The sequence below is a fragment of the Sus scrofa genome, chromosome 14, assembly GCF_000003025.6.
Source record: "Sus scrofa isolate TJ Tabasco breed Duroc chromosome 14, Sscrofa11.1, whole genome shotgun sequence".
NCBI classification, from domain to species: Eukaryota; Metazoa; Chordata; class Mammalia; order Artiodactyla; family Suidae; genus Sus; species Sus scrofa.
This window is the reverse complement of record NC_010456.5, coordinates 108,685,096-108,711,747: the sequence shown is the minus strand read 5'-3', so window position 1 is coordinate 108,711,747 and position 26,652 is coordinate 108,685,096. Positions and strand designations below refer to the sequence as shown.

The 26,652-nt window shown below is 41.1% G+C and overlaps 1 long non-coding RNA gene across 11 annotated transcripts in view; it reads left to right on the top strand.

The window, feature by feature from the left end:
* ARHGAP19 overlaps nucleotides 1-26,652 on the top strand; it is a 72,871-nt gene that overhangs the window by 27,351 nt on the left and 18,868 nt on the right. For 8 of the 11 annotated variants that reach the window (XR_002338335.1, XR_002338334.1, XR_002338333.1 and 5 more), the window contains exons 2-7: nucleotides 10,968-11,233; nucleotides 13,714-13,794; nucleotides 16,661-16,870; nucleotides 19,983-20,209; nucleotides 22,251-22,337; nucleotides 25,800-25,865. This is a non-coding gene — a long non-coding RNA (Rho GTPase activating protein 19). Of the gene's footprint in view, nucleotides 1-6,975; nucleotides 7,948-10,967; nucleotides 11,234-13,713; nucleotides 13,795-16,660; nucleotides 16,871-19,982; nucleotides 20,210-22,250; nucleotides 22,338-25,799; nucleotides 25,866-26,652 lie in introns of those variants that run through there. The other 3 variants (XR_002338341.1, XR_002338338.1, XR_002338339.1) reach the window with 3 other exon arrangements.

The window sequence follows — 26,652 nt, the reverse complement described above, 5'->3', positions numbered from 1 at the left end:
ACAGCCATAGCAAAACAGATCCAAGCCACCCCGTGACCTGCACTGCAGCTTGCGGCGATGCGGAATCCTTAACCTACTGAACACGGCCAGGGATCGAATCCCCATCCTCACAGAGACAATCTTGGGTCCTTAACCTGCTGAGCCACAACAACAGAAACTCCTACTTTGATTTTCTATGATATTTACATCAATTTGTAGCAAGATTTAAGTCAAAACTACTTGGTTTCTTAAAAAAACTTGTCGTGATGGAGTTCCCGTTGTGGTGCAGTGGTTATTGAATCCGACTAGGAATCATGAGGTTGTGGGTTCGCTCAATGGGTTAAGGATCCGGCATTGCCATGAGCTGTGGTGTAGGTCGCAGACACAGCTCGGATCCCAAGTTGCTGTGGCTGTGGTGCAGGCCGGTGGCTACAGCTCCAATTAGACCCCTAGCCTGGGAACCTCCATATGCTATGGATGCGGCCCTAGAAAAACAAAAAGACAAAAAAAAAAAAAAATTGTCATGAGAGATGTTGGTTATACATATAAGTATGTAGAATAATATAATCCATACTCTTTCATGCACCTTCTGCAAATCTTAACGTTTTCCATTTTTACTTCTAACGAATCACTCCCTTTTCCTCATAGCTTAATAGTTTATCATAAAACATTGCTTGTACCCTAGAAACTCCCCTTATGCCCTCTTGCCTCTTCATAATCACTAATTCCCAAGGGTTACCATTATCCCTAATGGTAAATACATCTCTGATTCTCTACCATTTTGCCACTTAAGCAAGTACAGCTATTCCTCGATTTACAATGGAATTGAAAATGCATTTAATACACCTAACACTGAACACCATAGGTTAGCCTAACCTATTTTAAACATGCTCAGACCACTTCCATTAGCATATAAAAATCATTTAGTCAAAACTGTTTAACTCAAATCCTAGTTTGTAATAAAGTGGTGAATATCTCATGTACTTTGTTGAATATGGTACTGAAAGTAAAAAAAAGAATGGTTGTCTGGGTACAGGATGGTTGTAAGTATATCGGTTTACCCTCATGACCTTGTGGCTGCCTGGGAGCTATGGCTCGTTATTGTTGCCCAGCATCATGACTGCGTCTTGGACTATATGTCACTAGCCTGGGAAAAGATCAAAATTCAAAAAAAATTTTTTTTTTCCATTTCTAGGGCCGCTCTCGCGGCATGTGGAGGTTCCCAGGCTAGGGGTTGAATCGGAGCTGTAGCCACCGGCCTACGCCAGAGCCACAGCAATGCAGGATCCGAGCCGCGTCTGCAACCTACACCACAGCTCACGGCAACGCCGGATCGTTAACCCACTGAGCAAGGGCAGGGATCGAACCCGCAACCTCATGGTTCCTAGTTGGATTCATTAACCACTGCGCCACGACGGGAACTCCAACGTTGAAAAATTTTAAATTGAACCATTGTAAGTTGGAGACTGTATCTCTAAACTGTTTTTGAAATTTGGTATAAATGGCATTATATAGTAAGTAGTTGCGCGTGTTTGTGTGAGAAAGACTTTTTTGTTGAACATTTTCTGTAGGATTCATTCATGATGGTGTATGTAACTGGAATTTGCCCATTTTCATTGTTGTAAAATCTGCCATTATATATGCCATGTTTTAAAAAACCATTCTGCTGGACATTTTGCTTCCAGTTTGTCTGTTTAGAAATTAAGGTAGGAGTTCCCTGTGGCCTAGCGGTTGAAGATTCGGTGTTGTCACTGCTATAGCTCATTGTCACTGCTGTGACTTGTGTTCCGTCCCTGGCCCATGAACTTCTGCATGCCATGGGCAAGCCCCACCCCAAAAAGAAATTAATGTATTAATGAACGTTCTTGTTTGGGATTTTTGATGCAATACATGGCTGCACTTGTTAGGCATGCTTTAGAATTGTTGGGTCATGGGGTACAACTTGTTCTACTTTAGTAGATAAGACCAAATAGTTTTTTAAAATAGTCATATATATATATTATATATATATATATGTATTTTTTTTTTTGCTTTTTTAGGGCTGCACCTGTGGCATATGGAGGTTCCCAGGCTAGGGGATGAATCAGAGCTGTAGCTGCCCGCCTACGCCACAGCCACATCAACGCAGCCTCTGAGCCGCATCTGTAACCTACACCACAGCTCACAGCAAAGCCAGATCCTTAACCCACTGAGTGAGGTCAGGGATTGAACCCAAATCCTCACGGATACTAGTCAGATTCATTTCCACTGAGCCACGATGGGAACTCCAAAATAGTCATATACATTTATAGCCCCACTATCTGTATAAAAGAGTTAGCTATTATTTTTTCTAATCTTTGATATTGTCAGTCTCTTTAATTTAGCCATTCTGTTGGATAATAGTATGTAATGGTTTTTTATTTTTATTTATTTATTTATTTATTTTTAAAAAATTTTTAAATTTATTTTTGTCTTTTTGCCATTTTCTTGGGCCACTCTCGCAGCATATGGAGGTTCCCAGGCTAGGGGTCGAATCGGAGCTGTTGCTGCTGGCCTACGCCAGAGCCACAGCAATGTGGGATCCGAGCTGCGTCTGCGACCTGCACCACAGCTCATGGCAACACCGGATCCTTAACCCACTGAGCAAGGCCAGGGATCGAACCTGCAAACTCATGGTTCCTAGTCAGATTTGCTAACCACTGCGCCACAACGGGAACTCCTTATTTTTTCTTATTGATTAGTACAAAAGCTTCATTTATTCAGAATATTAGCCTTTTTTTTTTTTTTTTTTGCCATATTGGGAAGATGTATGTTCCCACTCCATGCCTGTCTTTTTACTTTCTTAGTGGTATCTTTTTTTTTTTTTTTTACTATAATGATTTTTATTTTTTTCCATTATAGCTGGTTTATGGTGTTCTGTCAATTTTCCACTGTACAGCATGGTAACCCAGTTACACATACATGTATCTTAATGGTATCTTTTGATAAACACAAGTTCTTATTTTAATGAAGTCAAATATATTTATCTTTTCTTTTCTTTCTTTTACGGCCACACCTGTGGCATATGGAAGTTCCCGGCCTAGAGGTAGCATTGGAGCTGCAGCTGAGGCTTACGCTAGAGCCATGGTAATACCAGATCTGAGCTGCAGCTTGTGGCAATGCTGGATCCTTTTTTTAAAAAATTACACAATAAATTTTATTGCATTTGTAGTTTTATAATGGTCATCATAACCCAATTTTACAGCATTTCCATCCCAAACCCCCAGCCCATCCCCCACCCCCAACCTGTCTCATTTGGAAACCATAAGTTTTTCAAAGTCTGTGAGTCAGTATCTGTTCTGGAAAGAAGTTCATTGTGTCCTTTTTTTTAGATTCCACATATAAGTGATATCATATGATGTTGTTGTCTCACTGTCTGACTAACTTAACTTGTGATAATTTCTGGGTCCATCCATGTTGCTGCAAATGCTGTTATTTCTTTCCTTTTAATGGCTGAGTAATATACCGTTGTGTATCTGCGCCACATCTTCTTTATCCACTCCTCTGTTGATGGACATTTAGGTTGTTTCCATGTCTTGGCTGTTGTATAGAGTGCTGCAATGAACACTGGAGTACATGTATCTTTTTGAGTCATGGTTTTCTCTGGATAGATGCCTAAGAGTGGGATCAAATGGTAATTCTATTTTTAGTTTTCTAAGGAATCTCCATACTGTTTTCCACAGTGGTTGCACCAATTTACATTCCCACCAACAGTGTAATAGGGTTCCCTTTTCTCCACATCTTCTCCAGCATTTATTATTTGTAGACTTTTTGATGATGGCCATTCTGGTCAGTGTAAGGTGGTACCTCATAGTTTTGATTTGCATTTCTCTAATAATTGGTGATGTTGAACATCTTTTCATGTGCTTTTTTTGCCATCTGTATGTCTTTTTTGGAGAATTATCTGTTTAGATCTTCTGCCCATTTTTTGATGGGGTTGGTTCTTTTTTTTTTTTTTTTTGGTATTGAGCTGCAGGAGGTGTTTATAAATCTTGGAGATTAATCTCTTGTCAGTCACTTCATTTGCAAATATCTTCTCCCATTCTGTGGGTTGTCTTTTCATTTTATTTGCTGTGCGTAACTTTTTTTTTTTTAAGCTTGATCATTTGTTTACTTAAATTTTTTTTTTTTGTCTTTTCTAGGGCTGCTCCTGTGGCATGTGGAGGTTACCAGGCTAGGGGTCCAATCGGAGCTGTAGCTGCCGGCCGACACCAGAGCCACAGCAACTTGGGATCTGAGCCGTGTCTGCAACCTACACCACAGCACATGGCGATACCGGATCCCCAACCCACTGAGCAAGGCCAGGAATCGAACTGGCAACCTCATGGTTCCTAGTCGGACTCGTTAACCACTGAGCCACAATGGGGACTCCAGACTTTTAAGTTTAAGTCCCATTTGTTTATTTTTGTTCTTATTGTCATTATTGTAGGAGGTGGATCTGAGAAATTGCTGTGGTTTATGTCAGAGAGTGTTTGGCCTATGTTTTCCTCTAAGAGTTTTATAGTCTCTGGTCTTATATTTAGGTATTTCATCCATTTTGAGTTTATTTTTGTGTATGGTGTTAGGAAATGTTCAAATTTCATTTTTTACATGTGGCTGTCCAGTTTTCCCAGCACCACTTATTGAACAGGCTGTCTTTTCTCCATTGTATATTCTTGCCTCCTTTGTCATAGATTAGTTGACTGTAGGTGCGTGGGTTTAATTCTGGGCTTTCTATCCTGTTCCACTGATCTACATTTCTGTCTTTGTGCTAGTACCATACAATTTTGATGACTATAGCTTTGTAGTATAGTCTTAAGTCAGGGAGCCTGATTCCTCCAGCTCCATTTTTCTTTTTCATGATGTCTTTGGCTATTCTGGGTCTTTTATGCTTCCAAACAAACTTTAAGATACTTTGTTCTAGTTCTGTGAAAAATATCCTTGGTACTTTGATAGGGATCAATGCTGGATCCTTAACCCACTGATCGAGGCCAGCAATTGAACCTGCATCCTTGCAGAGACAACGTTGAGTTCTTAACCTTCTGAGCCACAACAGGAACTCCAATCTTTTCTTTATGATTAATATTTTAATGTTTTTTTTTTTCTTTTCTTTTTTTTTGGTCTTAGGGCTACACCCACAGCATGTGGAGGTTCCCCAGCTAGTGGTTGAATCAGAGCTGTGGCTGCCAGTCTACACCACAGCCACAGCAGCACTGGATCTCAGCCAAATCTGCCACCTACACCACAGCTCACAGCAACTCTGGATCCTCAACCCACTGTGCAAGGCCAGGGATTGAATCTGCATCCTCATGGATACCAGTCAGGTTTGCTAACTGCTGAGCCATGATGGGAATTCCAATATTTTAATGTTTTATTTAAAAAATTATTTCTGTATCCTGAGTTTGATAGTACATTTCTTTATATTACCTTCTAGGAAGCTTATTGTCTTGTTGTTCATCTTTAGATCTATAATTCACCTGGAACTGACCTTATATATAGCGTGAGATAGGTGTCAATTTTCATTTTTCCCCCCACAGATGTCTACATGTCCCAGCACCATTAATGAAAAAGTCATTCATTCCCTACTGATTTGCAGTGCCATCTTTATCCCAAATCTAGTAAAGCAGAAGAAAGGAAATAATAAAGATAAGAGCAGAGGCGTTCCCTTCGTAGCTCAGTGGAAACGAATCTGACTAGTATCCATGAGGACGCAGGTTCAATCCCTGGCCTCGCTCAGTGGGTTAAGGATCCGGCATTGCTGTGGCTGTGGTGTAGGCCAGTAGCTACAGCTCCGGTTAGACCCCCTAGCCTGGAAATTTCCATATGACATCAGTGCGGCCCTAAAAAAAAAAAAAGTTCCTAAGAGGATATATTACAATAAGTTTATGCCAGTAATGTGAAAATGTATGTGAAATAGATAAATCCTTCTAAGTATACAAATTCCAAAATTAATACAAGAAGAAATGGAAAATTGAAGAGTTCTATAACACATAATAATTTGAAAGTATGTAATTAAAAACCTTACAAAGGAAACTGTAGGTCCAGATGGCTTCATCAGTCTATTCCATCAAACATTTAAAGAAGAAACAACACTAATATCGCATAAACTTTTTCAGAAAATAGAAAACTAGGACACACTCCTCAATTCACTTTATAAGGCCAGCACCACCTTGAAACAAAACCTAACGAAGACAATATAAGAAAGGATAATCCCATGATAATCTCACTTATGAACATATATGGAGAATCCTAAATAAACTGTTAGCAAACTAAATTCAGCAATATATAAAAATGATACTACCTCAATACAATTTAGGTTTATTCTAGAAACGTGAAGTTACTTTAACATAATCAGTATCATTCACTATATAAACAACATAAAGGAGAAAAATCATGTGATTATCAATAGTGCACAAAAAATTTTTCATAAAGTTAAGCACAGGCTTGTGATAAAAAATAAACAACCCTGCAGTTCCTGTTGTGGCTCAGTGGAAACGGATCTGATTAGCATCCATGAGGATGCAGGTTCAATCCCTAACCTTGCTCCATGGGTTAAGGATCTGGCGTTGCTGTAGCTGTGGTGTAGACCAGCAGCCACAGATAGCTCCGATTTGATTCGACCCCTAGCCTGGGAACTTCCATATGCTGTTGATAATAAGATGTCACCTTTATATGATGGTTTATGCCAAAATGATAGATGGGAAAAGATACCATTTTTTAAAATTTGTTTTACCCTGATAACTTTTATTTATTTATTTATTTGTTGTCTTTTCTAGGGCTGTACCCGCAGCACATGGAGTTTCCCAGGCCAGGGGTCCAATCGGAGCTGTAGCAGCCAGCCTACACCACAGCCACAGCAACACCAGATCCAAGTCGAGTCCTACACCACCTACACCACAGCTCACGGCAATGCTGGATCCTCAACCCACTGAGTGAGGCCAGGGATCAAACCTCATGATTCCTAGTCGGATTCGTTAACCACTGAGCCATGTTGGGAACTCCCACCCTGAAAACTTTTAAAGTTGAGATTCTTTTCATGTTTGTCATTTAGGCCTCTCTGTGAATTACTTGGTCATATCCTTTGAGTAATTATCTTTGAGTGTTTTTCTTACAAGTTTTAGGCATATTGATAAATTCTGAGTCCTAATCCTTGTATATGCATGACAGATGTTTTTTCCAGTTTATGGTTTGTCTTTTATTATAACTTTTAAAGTTTTAAATTTATGTATTTATTATGAATGGGTAATATGTTCACATGAATCAAAAATCCAGAAAGTACAAAAAGAGCCTACAGTGAAAATTTCTCTCCCACTCCTGTTCTTTCACCCAGTTCTGTTCTTCAGAGGCACCATGACTTACTTCATTTTTAAGAACTTAATTTATAATGTCATTTGTTGAACAGAACAGTTAAAAAAATTTAAGGTAGTTAAATATGTCCGTCTTTACTTTGTGGATTATACTTTTTATGTCTTGTTTCAGAAATCTTCCCTCTGCTTCATGTATTTATTCTTCTGTACTGTGTTCCACGCAAAGTTTCGCTTTTCAGATTTAGATCTTTATTCTGTCTGGAATTTATTTTTTGTGAACGACATGAGGTCAGGATCACCCTTCCCTTCATACTGTAAACCTACTAGTCTTTATGCTTTTATATTAGGTGACAGTTTCATCTAATACAACTTTCAGTGTGATAGGAGACTGCCATTGAGCTTCATCTACATGTTGGCAAATATAATTAACTGGCCCCCGTGTTTTATTTGTTTTGTTCCTACTGCAGACTAGTGCTTAGAGTCCTAATAAGTACTGCCTTTCAGGCCCCATAATGTGCCCTTGTGTCCTCTAACATGTCTGGAATTTGTGTAGGCTGGGACGGGGCAGGGAAAGGAGGGTTTCTTTGTCACAACAAACAAGGAGAAAGCTTTTTTCCTGTCTCTTCGATTTACCAATGCCTCATCAGAAGCTTTCAGCACTTATGTAAGAAATTTATTTTTTCCTCGAACTTGCGCAAACTTAGAGTTTGTTTTAAAATTAGATAGTGCAGAGTAGGAAGTTGTTGTTGTTTAAAAATAGTATTTTTTTTGTTTTTTATTGTAGTCCTTCTCTTAAGTTCTTGACCGTGTTCCTTGATAGTCTCAGCTTTATATTGTGGTCCTGTGTGTAGTCCATGGAAAGAGATTAGCAGACTTTGTGGTATGGGGATAATTTAAAAACATAACCTACTTTATCTGTCGTTTCTGTCTCTGATCTTCCATTTTACTTCTTTAACCATTTCTCTCTCTTGATCTTGTGTTACTACATGCTCCACTCAGAAAAAGTGAGGAAGAGCGGGGAAGAAAAGAACTAGGTTGAAGAAATTAAAGTGAGACAAAATAAGGGTGAAGGATTATGGGAAGGAAGAGGAGGAAAAACGGAAGGGGAAAATAAACTGGGAGATTGCTGATTTGTTACCTGTGTGTTAGGACCTAAGGTATTTTTTCATGTATTCCTTGTGAATAGGTAGGAGCAGCCTTGAACTTATTTATTCTTCTACCGTGTCTACATATCCAGCAGGGAGCAGACCACAGGGAGAAATGATTTTGTTGAGAAACAGTGTGGTAGGGTTTCGTGATTCTAGCTCCTTTGTACTTTTGTATTTGATCCGGTTTAGGCTTGAGAGTCAACTGCGATGTAGGTTTTAGAATCTTAACTGAGTCTTACTCTGGATATTACTAAAATGAAGATCTGGAAGTTATATGTAGGTATGTGTTTCTACTTTAGGACTATAATGGATGCTATTCATGAACATTTATATGTTAGAATTAATCTGATCTGAATTCTGTTTTTCAGAATTAAACGGATGTGAGTACCATAAAACTCTAGCTTATATCTGATAAATTCTAAGACTCTTGTCAGTGCTACCCTGTCTCGTGATTTTCTGGTTCTCTCAGTAGAGTAGTAATTTCTCATTAGCAGTGATAATAAATAATAGTTGTCTATAGACTCTGATTTCTTGAATGAAATATGTTGTTAAAAAAAGAGGATTTTGGAGTTCCTGTTGTGGCACAGTGGAAATGAATCTGACTAGGAACCATGAGGTTGCAGGTTCGATCCCTGGTTTTGCTCAGTGGGTTAAGGATCTGGTGTTGCTGTGAGCTGTGGTATAGGTTGCAGATGCGGCTTGAATCTGCGTGGCTGTGGCGTAAGCCGGCAGCTGTAGCTCCAATTAGACCCCTAGCCTGGGAACCTCCGTATGCTGAGGGTACGGAAAAAAAAAAGAATTAGAACAAGCTAGTAGAGATAATTGATAATGGATACGAACAAATGGTGATGTCTGCTATAAGAGATGGAATAATACCGTTCTTAAACGTAACACATTAGAAGTAAAAAGGAGTATAGTAATTAGACATTAGGGAACAACAGGGAAGAATGTATTTCTGAGAGTCAAGGAAGTTTGCCAGAAGTATAGCCAAAATAATGTAGGAGTTGAAAACCAGCTAAGATTAGGGGCCAAAAGAACATATCTGGTGAGTGTTACTCAGTGATAGAAGAGTGAAATTAGAAGCAAAATACAGAATTGTTTCAGGTGCCTTAGAAAGAACCTGTTTGAGGAGTTCCCGTCGTGGCGCAGTGGTTAACGAATCTGACTAGGAACCATGAGGCTGTGGGTTCGATCCCTGGCCTTGCTCAGTGGGTTAAGGATCCACCGTTGCTGTGAGCTGTGGTGTAGGTCGAAGATGCGGCTCGGATCCTGCGTTGCTGTGGCTCTCGTGTAGGCTGGCGGCTACAGCTCCGATTCGACCCCTAGCCTGGGAACCTCCATATGCCGTGGGAGTGGCCCAAGAAATGGCAAAAAGATTAAAAAAAAAAAAAAAAAGAACCTGTTTGAGCAAAGGTTGCACTTAGATGATGAGTCAGACACATCTAGAATGAAGGATTTTAAAGTAAAACCTATGTTTTGAGCCTAGGCAAGGCTGAGTTAATATCTGCTATATGTACCTGTAAGTGCCTTCTGTTCTAGTGAAGGATTTTTGGTTATGAGGAACAGAATCCAAGAGTGGCTGGCTCAGTTGAAGGGGACTGATTATAAGGAAACACCTGCCTGGGTAGGGACCCAGGAGCCAAAGAACCCCAAAAGTCTTCAAGATGTCCACTATACTATTTAGATAGAGTTTTAGCTCTTCAGTAGTCGCATGCTCACTGTCACATGGTTTCTGTGGCATTTGTGGCTAGCCTGAATGTGGTATTGTTGCAGTTGATCACTGGGTGGGAAATACCACATAGTACTGGCTTTTCTGCAAAGAAGGCCTTAATTTAATGATTACTCATTGCTGTGTTAGAGCGAACAGCTGCAGGTCTAATGTTTTACAAATATTTAATAGTTTAGATTTAACTTTTTTTTTTTTTTAGGGCCGCTTGTGCAGCATATGGAAGTTCCCAGGCTGGGGGTCTAATCAGAACTCTAGCTGCCGGCCTATGCCAGAGCCACAGCAACATAGGAGCCAAGCCGTGTATGCGACCTACACCACAGCTCACAGCAACACTGAATCCTTAACCCACTGAGCAAAGCCAGGGATCGAACCTGCATCCTCATGGATTCTGGTTGGGTTTATTACCATTGAGCCACAACGGGAACTCCTGGGTTTAACATTTTAAGTAAGGAAATGTGGTTCATGTGACTGCTAATTCTTATATACTCTTAGACTCTGGAGTCTGTAGGATCTTATCTTCCTTCAGTGAATACCTAAAATTAAGAGGCAAATTCAAGTCACATCATAGAGGCCATTTGGTGTCTTTTTGTTAAACTAAATTTCTGAGTATCTCGGTGGGTATAACCTAAACAGCAACAAGCCCAAATTGTCTTCTTTTGTGCAGTCAGCAGATTAAGCATTAGATTTTCAAAAGGCCGATATGAGCTTAACCCACAGAAAGAATGAATCATTGTACGGTTGAGAGAGAACGAGAAACACATACAAAAATGATCTTCCCAAAGAGTCTTTGGCTCCGTTTTTTTTCAGTGATGCCATCTGCAATTTTGTTATCTGCAATGACTCTTCCCTTCGAAGTCAGCCCGTTATCTTCAATCCTGACTTTTTTGTGGAGAAACTCCGGCATGAGAAACCAGAGGTGTTCACCGAGTTAGTGGTCAGCAATATCACAAGGCTCATCGATTTACCTGGAACTGAGTTGGCTCAGCTGATGGGAGAAGTGGACCTTAAGTTGCCTGGCGGGGCCGGCCCGGCATCAGGATTCTTCCGGTCTCTAATGTCTCTCAAGCGAAAGGGTAAGAGATGTGTCTGTGAGGGGAAGCAGGTCTCAGCACGTTCAGGAAGGAGTTCCTATTATCATAAAGCACTTTGTGTCGTTTTTTTATTTACATGAGTAGTAAAACCTTAAGTAAAAGCAATAAAAATTCTGAAAACAATCTGGATAAACTAAAGCATATGTGTCAATCCCCAAGAGATGATATGATTAATTTAGATACTTATCAGGGGACCTTGATTTTCATGCCCTAATAATACTATACTAAAATAATATTTAAAAAAACCCAAAGTTACACAGATAGTACAGTAAAGAAAGTTTGAACTTTTTTTTTTTTTTTTTTTTTTTTTTTTTGTCTTTTTAGGGCCACACCCACAGCATACAGAGCTTCCCAGGCTAGGGGTCAAATCGGAGCTGTAGCTCCTGGCCTATACCACAGCCACAGCAGTGCTAGATCCGAGCATCTGTGACCTACACCACAGCTCACGGCAACATAAGATCCTTAACCCATTGAGTGAGGCCAGGGATTGAACCTGTGTCCTCATGGATACTTGTCAGATTCGTTTCTGCTGAGCCACAACAGGAACTACTGAACGTTTTTTATTGTTGTAGTTCTCCAATGTTGTCATTCCATGGAACACTCATTTTTTTAAAAAAATGTTTTGATAGTTGATTTACAGTGTTCTGTCAGTTTCTGCTGCACAGCAAAGTGACCCAGCCATGCATCCATATACATTCTTTTTTTCACATTATCCTCCATCATGTTCTACCACAAGTGATCAGATATAGTTCCCTGTGCTCTACAGCAGAATCTCAGAATCTTATTGCTTATCCACTACAAATGCAATAGTTTGCCTCTACTAACCCCAAACTCCCAATCCTTCCCTCTTGGCAATCACAGGTCTGTTCTCCATATCCATAAATTTGCTTCTTTTCTGTAGTTAGGTTCATTTGTGCCATATATTAGATTCCAGAATAAGATATGGTATTTGTCTTTCTCCTTCTGACTTAATTCATTTAGTATGAGTCTCTAGTTCCATCCATGTTGCTGCAAATGGCTTTTTGTTCTCCTTTATGGCTGAGCAGTATTCCATTGTGCATATGTACCATGGAACACTTCATAAGGCAGATAAATGCCTATGAATCACCCCCAAAAGCCTTCCCAGAAATAAGTTATTATTTATATATATAGTAAGTTATGATTGTTAGCACTGCTTTTGGTAAGATATTAAAGAGATACTCTTTTGTTTTATTAAATTATAAGGAAATCTGAGGGCAGTAAGAAAGTTTAAACATTATAACAGATCAGACCCTGTACCAACCCTAGTGGATAATCTGTCATGCCCTGACACTCATGGGTCTAATTCTTTTTTTTTTTTTTTTTTTTTGTCTTTTGAGGCCATACCCGTGGCATATGGACGTTCCCAGGCTAGGGGTCTAATCAGAGCTGTAGCTGCTGGCCACAGCCACAGCCACACAGGATCCAAGCCACGTCTGCAACCTACCCCACAGCTCATGGCAATGCCAGATCCTTAACCCACTGAGAGAGGCCAGGGGTTGAACCTGCATCCTTCATGGATACTAGTCAGATTTGTTTCCGCTGTGCCACGACGGGAACTCCTCATGGGTCTAATTCTATTTTTTGTTTTAAAATTAAATATGAACATTCTAGGTATTATTACTTAAATAAGGTGGTCTTTGCCTTCAAGGAACCTACCATCTAAAATTAAACTTGCAGGGAATTCCCGTCGTGGCGCAGTGGTTAACGAATCCGACTAGGAACCATGAGGTTGCGGTTCGGTCCCTGCCCTTGCTCAGTGGGTTAATGATCCGGCGTTGCCGTGAGCTGTGGTGTAGGTCGCAGACGCGGCTCGGATCCCACGTTGCTGTGGCTCTGGCGTAGGCTGGCGGCTACAGCTCCGATTAGAGCCCTAGCCTGGGAACCTCCCATATGCCGCAGGAGCGGCCCAAGAAATGGCAAAAAGACAAAAAAAAAAAAAAAAAAAAAAAAAAAAAAATTAAACTTGCAGGGAGTTTCCGTCGTGGCTCAGTGGAAATAAACCCAACTAGGATCCATGAGGATGTGGGCTCAATTCTTGGCCTTGCTTAGTGGGTTAAGGATCCGGCATTGCCGTGAGCTGTGGTGTAGGTCACAGATGCAGCTCGGATCCTGCATTGCTGTGACTGGTAGCGTAGGCCTGCAGCTACAGCTCTGATTGGACCCCTAGCTTGGGAACTTCCCATATGCTGCAGGCGCCACCCTAAAAAGACAAAATGAAAAAAAAAACAAAAAAACAACTTGCAGAGAATTAAGTTGTTTTATTGCATTTTCTAATACACTTCTAATTCTAAGGTTTTTGTTTATTGACTCCATGAAAATATTTGTTTAACTGTCAACATAGGATGCTTGAGGGGGTATGCTGGTTTTAAGTATGTTGGTTTTGTCCTATTTATGGAAAATATAGCCTTGTCCTATTATATCTTTTTGTGTTCTTTTTTTAGAAAAAGAAGTAATATTTGGATCCCCACTGACAGAAGAAGGCATTGCCCAGATATACCAACTGATTGAATATCTACACAAAAGTAAGACTAGAAATTTTGCCATTTACTGTTTCTGTTTGTTTGTTTGCTTTTTGTTAGTTTTGCTTTTCACAGCCACACCTGTAGCATATGGAAGTTCCCAGGGTAGGGGTTGAATCAGAGCTGCAGCTGCTGGCCTATACCACAGTCACAGCATCATGGGATCCAAGCTGCTTCTGCAACCTACACCACAGCTCATGGCAACGCCGGATCCTCAACCCACTGAGTGGGGCCAGGGATCAAACCAGAATCCTCATAGATACTGTTCGGGTTTGTAACGCACTGAACCACAATGGAAACTCCATTGCCATTCTTTGTTAATGAAGAATTGTCAGTTTTCAATTGGGAGCTCACATCCTTGAGTTACTAGGTACTGATTAACCATCAACAAAAACGCTAAATCTGTGATAATTTCAGGTGGCATATTTATAAAAATATTTCCTTTAATTTTTAAATTTTTTGTCTTTTGTCTTTTTAGGGCCGCACCCACGGCATATGGAGATTCCCAGGCTAGGGGTCAAATTGGAGCTATAGCTGCCAGCCTGTGTCACAGCCACAGCAACGTGGCATCCGAGCCGCTTCTGCAACCTACATACACCACAGCTCATGGCAACATCAGATCCTTAACCCATTGAGTGAGGCCGAGGATCAAACCCGCGTCCTCATGGATACTAGTCGGGTTTGTTAACCACTGAGCCATGACGGGAACTCCTATATTTCCTTTTAAATTACACCTCATATATTAATTTGTTTTATACTCTCAAAGATATATATACACTAGATAGTGTCTGTGAAATCACATTTTCCCCTTGACTGAGAGAGAGACTTCTTCTGGAAAAATACGTTGCTCCTAAAGGATCATAGCATTTACTCCAGGAATCACAGTTTATCACCAGAAACACTTTTTGTCTCTAGAATTATCTGATTAAAATACGTTCTTCACTTAATTCCTATTCATTTTTTTCGTAGTCATGCTGGTTATGTCATTGCTCTAAGTGCTTGGCACAGCTGAATATATATGAAATGTGTAGCTTTATGTGATGCTTTGGTAAATTCAACAGTAACACTTATTTATGGCTTATTCTCCAATCCAAGTACGAACCAGGCCCCTGCTTAGTGCCTGAGATCAGATAAGAGGCGAGTTTAGGGTAGAATGGCTGTAGGCAGGTTTTTTTTTTTTTTTTTTTTTTTTTTTTTTTGCCTTTTGTCCTTTTAGGGCTGCTCACGCAGCACACGGAGGTTCCCAGGCAGGCTAGGGGTCTAATGGGAGCTGTTGCTGCCGGCCTGCGCCAGAGGCTGTAGGCAGTTTTTTATGGCTTGTTCTATGTGGGACACTGTGCTAGGAGCTAGAGCAGAGGTTGCAAACTGATGGCCTAAAGGCTTAAGACATTGTTATTCATATCTTATTTGTTTGGCAAAGGATTAAATTAAAAATAAAATTAGTTATTAGTCTTTGAAAATGGGAAAAGTCTGGGTTTTCAACTTCTTTGGATGTTAGGAAGGTCTAGCATCCTTGGGCCCTGTTGCCAGTTGGACAGTCAGCTGGAGCACAGGTGGCTGGCTGATCTTCAGTTGTTAGGTTTCCTGTTCATCCAATTACTATTACCAGCCTGGAGCTGTAGGAATTTGAACTTGGACTCCTGAATTAGGGAACTGTACAAAGAAATATGTACCTAAGCTGAAAAGATGAATTCTCATGCTTTTTCTTTCTTTTCTTTTCTTTTTTTTTTTTGCCACACCCACAGCATGCAGAAGTTCCCCATTCAGGGGTGGAACCTGAGCCACACCAGTGACCTGAGCCACAGCAATGACAATGCCAAATCCTTAACTGCTAAGCCACCAGGAAACTCCTCAAACCAAAACAGTATGTCTTTATGTTCCCTGGTGGCTCAGTTGGTTGAGGATCTGGTGTTGTCACTGCCATGACATGGTTAGATCCCTGGCCGGAACGTCTGTATGCTGTGGGCACAGCCAAAAAAACCTCCCAATATGTACCATCTTTTTTATCCCCTTAGATTAGCTTAGAATCTAGTTGAGAGGGAAGAATAGTTTAGTTGGGATGACCCTGAGCTTCTGGGAATCTCTTAGACTAAAAGGTGATCTGACAGGTTAGAGTTCTAGTTCCTGGGGCAGCACAGAGACTCTAGATTCATTTTATTTTATTTTTATTTTTATTTATTTTTTTGTCTTTCTGTCTTTTTAGGGCTGTACCTGAGGCATATGGAGGATCCCAGGTTAGAAGGTCAAATCAGAGCTGTAGCCTCCGGCCTACGCCACAGCCACAGCAACGCCAGATCTAAGCCGAGTCTGTGATCTACACCACAGTTCACTGCAATGCCAGATCCTTAACCCACTGAGCAAGGCCAGGAATCGAACCCGAAACCTCATGGTTCCTAGTCAGATTTGTTTCCGCTGAGCCACGATGGGAACTCCTAGATTCATTTTAGGCTGAGAAGTGTTTGCAGGAGCAGTGAACCTCCACAGATGAACCCAGCCCTTCTGAACAGAGTCTGGGATGACCCAAGGGAAGGGGTCTTCAGGGAGATTTGGCTTTTCTTCCAGTTTAGTTTTCAAGCTCATTCTGACCATTAAGGATAAATTCAGTCTCCAGATGTGCCTCAGGGGGTTGAGTGACTCCTGGGTGGACCATCTCTCAGGCTGGGAGATCTGGTGCTCAGGGACATTCAGATATGTCCCTCAGGGGCCAATAGGTTTTAAACTACCCTGGGAAGAAAGGCAAAAACCTCCTTCAAGCTCTTTGTAAAGGGTCTTTCAAGTATAAAGTCGTCTTTTAGATGACTTATTTTAATCATAATTCCTCTTTTTGTTTCCTTTTTCATGTCCTTTGTTTTTCTTCCATGCTGAACAGACTTGCGAGTAGAGGGTTTGTTTAGAGTACCAGGGAATAGTGTCCGACAGCAGATTTTAAGGGATGCTCTCAATAATGGAACTGATATCGACTTGGAATCAGGGGAGTTTCACTCAAACGATGTTGCCACCTTGCTGAAGATGTTTCTAGGGGAGTTACCTGAGCCCCTGCTGACACATAAGCATTTCCATGTACACCTCAAAATTGCTGGTGAGTATAGGGGGTGAGAAGGAGATATAAATGCATATCTTTCAATTTAGTAAAGTCATCCGAAATATTCTGTCGTTTGTAACACACAGCAATGTTTCTGCTAATTTTGGTAAAGACTGATATTTCTGGGCTTCCTGAGTACTCATAAGCATTGGCTAGTTAAGTGTGATTGAATCAGTTTTTTGGGTAAAATAAACTTATTTATTTATTTGTTTAGTCTTTTTGTCTTTTCTAGGGCCGCTCCTGTGGTATATGGAGGTTCCCAGGCTAGGGGTCTAATCAGAGCTGTAGCCGCCGGCCTACGCCAGAGCCACAGCAGTGTGGGATTGGAGCTGTGTCTGCAGCAACGCCAGATCCTTAACCCACTGAGCAAGGCCAGGGACTGAACCCGCAACCTTAAGGTTCCTAGTTGGATTCGTTAACCACTGCGCCACGACGGGAACTCCGAGAATATTCCATTTTCAGCTCATAAATAGTTTCCTTGTTCTCCTTTGTGCCTGTGTGGTAGGGAATTCATCCTGAAATTGCACAGCTGCTCTGCTGCAGTCGGCTCAAAGTGCACAGGACATCAGTATCCATACTGCCTTTACTTAGTTTTCTACCCTCGAGCCTTCTTCTCTTGCTTCTAATTTTGTAGAAAATTAATAGAAACATTTTTTCTTTTGAATAATTTTTACTACTTAAAAAAAACTTTTTTTTTTTTTTTGGTCACACCTACAGCACATGGAGGTTCCCAGGCCAGGGTTTAAACCCACATTGCAGCCTATACCAGAGGTGCTGCAATGCCAGATAACTTAACCCGCTGCACCACCAGGGAACTTTCCCAAAAAACTGGTTTTGATATCTAAAATGTATTAAGATTAATTTTTTTTTTAGCACTTTCGGGAATAATTTAGATGATACAAATAAGGAAATACTACCAGAATGTTATATAACTTTACGATGATTTGGGGGAGAAATAAAGTTGTTGGGTCTTTGAAAAAGATATGGAAAATACTATATTCTTTTTATAAGGGTTAACATGAAGGATGCTTGTTTTGTTTGCTTTCCTGTTGAATTAATTTAGTACAGTGTCTGAAACCTCCCCTCCACCACCCCATGATTCACTGTTCTTTGAGATCATATTAAGGTGTGGCATGGGTGTAGCATACGATATGCCTTGCTGATTACTGGAAGGGATTTCTGTTTTCAATTCCATATTAACAGGAAACAACTTCTAGAAATATTACCTGCCTTTCCTAAACCTGTGGCGTTATTATTGAAGTTAAATAGCTTCAGCAACACACTGGAATCATTTTCAGGTCTATATGAATTATATACTCAAATGGTTTTCAGGGTCTTTTGAAATTCGGATTATCCAAGGGACTGTTTCTCAATTAAGATAACCTGTGTAGCCTGTTGGAGAGAAACAGTGGTTGTGACACTATTAGAGGAGTCCCTTATTCTCCTATTCCCCCCCCCCCTTTTTTTTTGTCTTTTTGCCATTTCTTGGGCTGCTCCCGCAGCATATGGAGGTTCCCAGGCTAGGGGTCGAATCAGAGCTATAGCCACTAGCCTATGCCAGAGCCACAGCGACATGGGATCTGAGCCATAGCAATGCTAGATCCAAGCCATGTCTGCAACCTACACCACAGCTCACAGCAACGCCGGATCCTTAACCCACTGAGCAAGGGCAGGGATTGAACCTGCAACCTCATGGTTCCTAGTTGGATTCATTAACCACTGAGCCACAGCGGGAATCCTTTTTTTTTTTAAAGCAGTGAACTCTCTTGGTGAGGAAACATGAAGGGCGTGGCATTATTAAAGATACGTGTGGACATGTTTTCATTTCTCTTGGGTATATACCTAGGAATGGAATTGCTAATCATATGGTAACTCTGTTTAACTTGTTGAGGAATTGCCAAACTGTTTTTTTTTTTTTTAAGGGCCGCACCTGAGGCATATGGAGGTTCCCAGGTTAGGGGTAGAATCCGAGCTATAGCCATTGGCCTAACGCTACAGCCACAGCAACAGGTAGATCTGAGCCGCGTCCGCGACCTACACCACAGCTCACGGCAATGCCAGATCTTTAGCCCACTGAGCAAGGCCAGGGATTGAACCTGTGTCCTCATGGTTGCTAGTCAGATTTGAAACGCTGAGCCACAATGGAACTCCTGCCAAACTGTTTTACAAAGTGGTCACACCATTTTACATTTCCACCGGCAATTTAGGAGGGTTTAATTTTCCCAACATTCTTTCCAACACTTGTTATTGTCAGTTTTTTTTGAGTATAGTCAAACCGCTTGTTATGAAGTAGTATCTCATAGTGGTTTTGATTTACATTTCACTGATGGCTAATGATGCTGAATATACACATGCTTATTGACCATTCGTATGTCTTCTTTGGAGGAATGTCTATTTAAGTCTTTTGCCCTTTTTTTTTTTTTTTTTTTTTTGTCTTTTTAGGACCATAGGTGGAGCATATGGAGGTTCCCAGGCTAGAGGTCAAACTGGAGTTGTAGCTGCTAGCCTGCGCTGCAGCCACAGCAATGCAGGATCCAAGCTGCATCTGTGACCTACACCACAGCTCATGGCAATGCCATATCCCTAACCCATTGAGCAAGGCCAGGTTTGAACCTGCATCCTCACAGATACTAGTCAGGTTTGTTACCGATGAGCCACAGCCAAACTCCATTTCGCCCAATTTTGATTGGGTGTTTGTCTTTTTTGGGGGGTTTTTCAGGGCTGAACCTGTTACATATGAAAGTTCCCAGACTAGGGGTGGAATCAGAGCTGCAGCTGTCAGCCCATACCATAGCCACAGCAACTTGGGACCTGAGCTGCGTCTGTGATCTATGCTGCAGCTTGTGGCAACACTGGATCCTTAACCCACTGATTGAGTCTGGGGATCTAACCCGAATCCTCATGGATCCTAGTTGGATTCCCACTGAACCACAGTGGGAACTCCGGGTTTTTGTCTTTTTATTGTGCTGACATTGGTATAATCTCTGTTTACACCTGATTCTTTTTTCCCCCTTTCTTTGATCATAGGATTATAAATAGTAGGAACATTGATTTTTTTTTCTTACTTATATTTTCTTCCTTCTCTGCAATCATCTCTTTTGTCCTCAAGATTTGATGCAGTTTGATGATAAAGGAAACAAGACCAACGTACCAGATAAGGAGCGGCAAATTGAGGCTCTTCAGTTGCTCTTCCTCATTCTCCCTCCACCCAATCGTAACTTGCTGAAGCTCTTGCTTGATCTCCTGTACCAGACAGCAAAGAAACAAGACAAGAATAAGATGTCTGCCTATAACCTTGCCCTTATGTTTGCGCCCCATGTTTTGTGGCCAAAAAATGTAAGTATCGAGGGGAAAGGAAAGCCTGCTTGGTTTTCTTGGGCTGGGCCTCATCCTGTGGCTGTACTTTGGTGAGGCTATCAAGGGTCCAAGGTCTAGTCTTTAGCTTTGCAAGATTAGGAACTTTATTAGTTCATTTAAGAGTTATCAGACCTGAGGGAGCCAATTCCTGTTAATCTTGCTTATAAATCAGTCTCTGATAAACCCGAATGGCTATTCATGAGTGGAAACTCTGAGTGGAAAATTATGGCTGCTAAATAAACTAGAATACTCATTTTGGCTGGTCAGTGTGAATTGCTTAGCATAAAAGCCTTTTGGGGGGAGTTCCCTGGTGGCCTAGTGGTTAAGGAGTCTTCATTGTCGCTACTGTGGTACAGGTTTTTTTTTTTTTTTTAGAGCTGCCCCTGTGGCATATGGAGGTTCCCAGGCTAGGGGTCCATTTGGAACTGTATCCGCCAGCCTACACCACAGCCACAGCAACGTGGGATCAAGTCGCATTTGCAACCTACACCACAGCTCACGGCAACACCGGATCGTTAACCCACTGAGCAAGGGCAGGGACCGAACCCGCAACCTCATGGTTCCTAGTCAGATTCGTTAACCACTGCGCCACGACGGGAACTCCTGAACTAATTCTTGACTTTAAGCACATAGCTTCATATTTGTGTCCATTCATAACATAGGTTTTACTGTGTGACGGAATTGGGAGTCAGGATACCTGAGTTGGAAGCTGCAAACCAGCTGTTACCTGAGTCCTTTACTTTCTATACTTAGGCTCCTCCTCTGTAAACTGGGGATAATAGTACCTTTCCCACTTACCTGACAAGGTTGTTGGGAAGATAACAGAAATAGTTTATGGTGATATATAAAGGATTTGGGGGATTATAGGAAATAAGGAAAGAAAGGGAAAGAAGAGAGGCTGTGGGAAACATTTTGCCTAACAAGTAACCAGGGAAAAAAATAAAAGCACCAACATCTGTCCATGTTAAGGAGATAAAGCCTCATAAGGGAAGAATCTTAGAGCAAAGCTAAGCAAGACTGTGACAAAGGAGTGAGTGATCTCTGACTATAAAGAGAAGTATTTAAGAGGTCTTGGTGCAAGCAAACGCTAAGTAACAATGATACGTATTGAGGATGAGGGCTTTGGGACAGCAGAGATGCTGAAGTGCTTAAAGAGGCAAGGGAAACAAGAGAAGGGACTCAGTGACCATTTGACTATGTTTTAAAGAAACATGTCACCTTTGGTATCAGTTAGTAATGACAGTTCTCTTTTGTTTTTAGAGAAACTCTAGTTTCTCTGGAGAGCAGTGTCCTTGGTGGTCAATACAGGGTCTGTTCTTCTTGCCCCTTTTCCCAGGATAGGTCTTGTTTCGCAACTCTGCCCGCGTGTCTAATTCTAAGGCAGAATTAGGAAATGAAGATTGGTTCTCGAGGATCTCCTGGTCACTTCAGGGACCCATGGTTCTCCCTAGATCATATTTCCAGTGGAAATTGGTTGAACCAAAAAGCCTTTCCAGAATTAAACATTGCATTAGGGTCCGCTTTCTTAGTGATAGAAACTATCATATGTTTGAAAGAGTTGGTTTATTGGTAAGTAAATGGGAGTATCTGCCTTCTACATCCACAGCTCTTTTTGTTTAATTTTTTATTATATATATATATTTTTTTTTTTATGGGAGTTTTTTTGTTTTTTGTTTTGTCTTTTTGCTATTTATTGGGCCGCTCCCGCGGCATATGGAGGTTCCCAGGCTAGGGGTCGAGTCGGAGCTGTAGCCCCCGGCCTCCACCAGAGCCACAGCAACGCAGGATTCGAGCCGAGTCTGGAACCTACACCACAGCTCACGGCAACGCCGGATCGTTAACCCACTGAGCAAGGGCAGGGACCGAACCTGCAACCTCATGGTTCCTGGTCGGATTCGTTAACCACTGCGCCGCGATGGGAACTCCTAATTTTTTTTTTTTTTAATTAGAGTTGATTTACATTGTTTGTAAACTTCCCAGCTCTTAATCTCCCTTTTTTGGTTTCTTTTGCTCCAAATAGGTCACTGCAAATGACCTTCAAGAGAATATCACCAAGTTAAACAACGGGATGGCTTTTATGATTAAACATTCCCAGAAACTTTTTAAGGTGGGTAATGTATGGGATTTGGGCAGTAATAGGATGAGGAGGATGGAGCCAAGTGGGATTCTTTTTTTTTGTTGTTTTTTTGGTCATTTTAGGGCCACACCCACGGCCTATGGAGGTTCCCAGGCTAGAGGTCAAATCGGAGGTGTAGCTGCCAGCCTACGCCACAGCCATAGCAATGCCAGATCCGAGCCTCATCTGTGAGGTACACACAGCTCACAGCAATGCCGGATCCTTAACCCACTGAGTGAGGCCAGGGATTGAACCTGCAACCTCATGGTTCCTAGTCGGATTCGTTAACCGCTGAACCACGACAGGAACTCCCCAGGTGGGATTCTGAGAGGGCTCTAAAGATGACTGGATAAGAAAGGGCTTGACTGGGACAGGAAGCCAGATTGGACAACAGCAAAACTCAGGGGGGAACAACCAAGATGGGGAAGGAAATAGGAAGATACCTGGAAGGTGAGTACCCCCTCCCTTGGTAATTGAGAGTAGTTTGCTATGGTGTTTTGGCTGCTGAGTGGCATATGGAGTTCCCAGGCCAGGAAGCAGATCCAAGCTGCAGTTTAGTGACTTAAGCTGCAGCTGTGCAATGCCAGATGCCTGTGCTGGGCCCTTGATGGAACCTGCATCCCAGTGCTCCCAAGACGCCGTTGATCCCATTGCACCACAGTGGGAACTCGGGAAGCAGAGTAGTTTTATCCTGCCTGCTTCCTGCCAGTAAAATTTTGATAGCCTCCTTTCATTGTCCTTTTCAGTACAACGTCATTTTCTCAATAACTTTGTGGGTCTCTGTGGATTTTAGTGGGATTCATTTAATTAGAAGATAAAATTGAAGAGATATCCTTCTCTTCCTTGGACTCCTGCTGAGAAAACTGAACAGTACCTTTAAGCTTCCCTCTCTGGAAAGCTTCGGATTAAGAGAATCTGGAAGAGCTTTATTCTCTTGAAAGAACCCTTAGTATGACAATATTCTGACCTTTTGATGTTTCTAAGATTTTAGCAAAAATGTTGCAGTCACATCCTTGGCCATTTCTTTAGAGAGCACTTTCCTGATGGTGAATTTCTTTTTTTTTTTTGGTTGTGTCCTTGGCATGTGGAAGTTCCAGGGCAAGGGATTGAACCATGCCCACAGGAGTGACCCGAGCCACAGTGTAACCATGCCAGATCCTTAACCTGTTGAGCTACCTGGCAACTCTGCAAATTCCAAATTTTAATAGCATTTATATATTTTATTTGCTTTTTCCTACGATATACAAAAATCAGTTGCAAAAAAATACAACTGTTACTACTAACAATAAACTCATGTAAACTTGCTGATGGAAGTTTAAGATTTCCTTAGAAGTTCCTGTCATGGCTCAGTGGGTTAAGAACACCACTAATACTCATGAGGCTGCTCCCCGGCATCCCTGGCCTCGCTCAGTGGGTTAAGGATCCGGTGTTGCCGGGAGCTGTGGTGTAGGTTGCAAATGTGGCTCAGATCCTGCGTTGCTGTGGCTGTGGTTCAGGCTGCAGCTACAGCTGCAGCTCTTATTTGATTCCTAGCCCGGGAACTTGCATAGGCCTTGGGTGCGGCTCTAAAAGAAAAAAAAAGATTTCCTTACAGTTTGTTTTTCCTTGAATATATCTTACTAAGGATGTATAGTCAGATATAGAATACAGTTTTCAAAAGTTAGGTGGAATAATTCCTCTCTCTGCTTATGTTATCAATTTGATATACAGATATGTTCATTTTTTTTGTTTGTGTCAGTTTTAGGGTTTGCCTTTTTATCCTTTGGATTTAATTTTATTTTTTTGAACTGGTGGTGTATTTACATGGTTCAAAAGTCAAAAGTGCCTAAAAAGTTATATTTAGAGAAATTTCAGTCCTTTCCCTAGCCATTTTCATTATTTTCTGGTTTATTCTATTAATGTTTCTCTTTGTGAAAACAAATTAATGTGTATATGTGTATATATTCTTATTTCCTCTTCTTTCTTACACAAGTACTTTATATACCTTTCCATAACTTTTCTCACTCAACAGTAAATTCTGGAAATCACTCACATCAGTTCATAAAGTGTTTCTTCCCTCCCTTCTCGCTCTCTTTTTTTTTTTTTTTTTTTTTTTTTTTTGGTCTTTTTAGGGCCACACCTGCGGCATACGGAGGTTCTCAGGCTAGTGGCCGAATTGGAGTTGTAGCCACTCGCCTATGCCGCAGCCACTGCAATGCCGGATCCTTAACCCACTGAGCGAGGCCAAGGCTTGAACCCGTATCCTCACGGATACTAGTGAGGTTTGTTAACCTCTGAGCCATGACAGGAACCCCTCTCGTTTTTTAATGACTGCATAGTACTGTGTTGTATGGATGTATAAAAGCTTATTCATTTAGTATCTTACCTGACAAGGCAACTTCTTTATAAGGCAAAACTTATACAACTGAATTAGTTGTTTTCTCATTTTGCAATCTAAGAAAAATGGGAATAAAGAAGATAGTATAAAAGAGAGAAAAGTTTATTCAGCTATTCTCCTATTATGGACATTTGGGTTGTATCTAATATTTTGATTAATCTTATCCAAGTGGGTGGGTATTTCTTTTCTTTTTTTTTTTTTTTTTTTTGTATTATAGCTTCAGCATAGATTTCCAGAAGTGAAATCTCTGGTTTAAAGGGTAAATGAAAATATAATTTTTAGATGTTGCCAAATTCTCTTCCATAGTGGTTGTATGATTTACATACCTACTAGATCTGTATCAGGGTACTTATCACAGGATTCTGGGCAATATACCAGTAAGCTAAATTCTTCCTTGTTTTTTTGTTGCCCCACAGTAATTCTCAATGTATTTTCTTTCTTTATTTATTGTCTTTTTTTTTTTTTTTTTTCTCTTTTCTAGGGCTGCTCCTGCAGCATATGGAGGTTCCCAGGCTAGGGGTCTAATCGGACCTGTAGCCACTGGCCTACACCACAGCTCATGGCAACGCTGGATCCTTAACTCACTGAGTGAGGCCAGGGATTGAACCTGCATCCTCATGGTTCCTAATTGGATTCGTTAACCACTGTACCACGATGGGAACTCCATCAGTGTATTTTCTTTAAAGTGATTCTAGAATGTGATTCAGAGACCACTTGTAATTTTTATAAGGATTTTGGGGTAGCTTTGTCAAGTGTAAACATCACTACAGTTCTATATTTTTGTTTCTGGCTCACTTGAAAAAATAATATACACACATGTACATATATATATATATGCCATATCTGACTTTTAAAAGCTACAGTTTTATCTTCTCACAGTTTTCCCGTCAGATTTGTTGAGTTATCGTTTTGGTGGCAAGAGAAAGAAACTATGAAGTAGGATATTTTGAGGATCTTTTGCTTTTCCAGAGTAATCTGGCAGTCAGATTATTTTGAGAACCACTGTCTTGGTGACCTGAAAGAATTTTAGATACAGCTAACCATTTGCTCTTGGTTTTCTTTTATATCCTGCCCAGGCTCCTGCTTACATTCGGGAATGTGCTCGATTGCACTATTTGGGTTCCAGAACTCAAGCATCAAAGGTAAGAAAAGGAAATTGCTCTTAGCTCAAACAAGGAAAGAGCTAAATAAGATTAGTGGAGTTTTAAAACAGAGTATGGAATCAAAGAAAAGACATAGGGAAATACAACGTGTTATAGCTCAGAATTTTCTAGTCATTTTGAGATAAGGATAAAGACTGAGAGGCAACTTATATGTTAAAATAAAAATACCCCACGTAGGAGTTCCCGTCGTGGCGCAGTGGTTAACGAATCCGACTAGGAACCATGAGGTTTCGGGTTCGATCCCTGGCCTTGCTCAGTGGGTTAAGGATCTGGCGTTGCCCTGCGCTCTGGTATAGGTCACAGACGAGGCTCGGATCTGGCGTGGCTATGGCTGTGGCTGTGGCCATGGCCGGCGGCTACAGCTCCAATTCGACCCCAACCTGGGAATCTCCATATGCCGCGGGAGCTGCCCTAGAAAAGGCAAAAAGGCAAAAAAAAAAAAAAAAAAAGAAAAATACTGCACGTACAGTCTTGTCTCCTTTCAGAGGTGTTCCACTGCTGGGTGGAATCCTCCATACGTGAGTGATGGCATAGACTGTTTAGTGTTTCTCATAAAGCTCATATGCATCCTTATAGCATATTATACAGACAGTATGTAAATGTATTAAATGTTTTTTAGTTATAAAAGTACACTTTTATATAATGCATTCTTTCAGGTTCGGAGGTAAGGTAGCACTGAAATGTCTAAAAGGCTTAGGCCCATATGAGCTTAGAAAGCATACGTGTGATGCTTATTGACACCATTCCATACGGTTATTGAACTGTA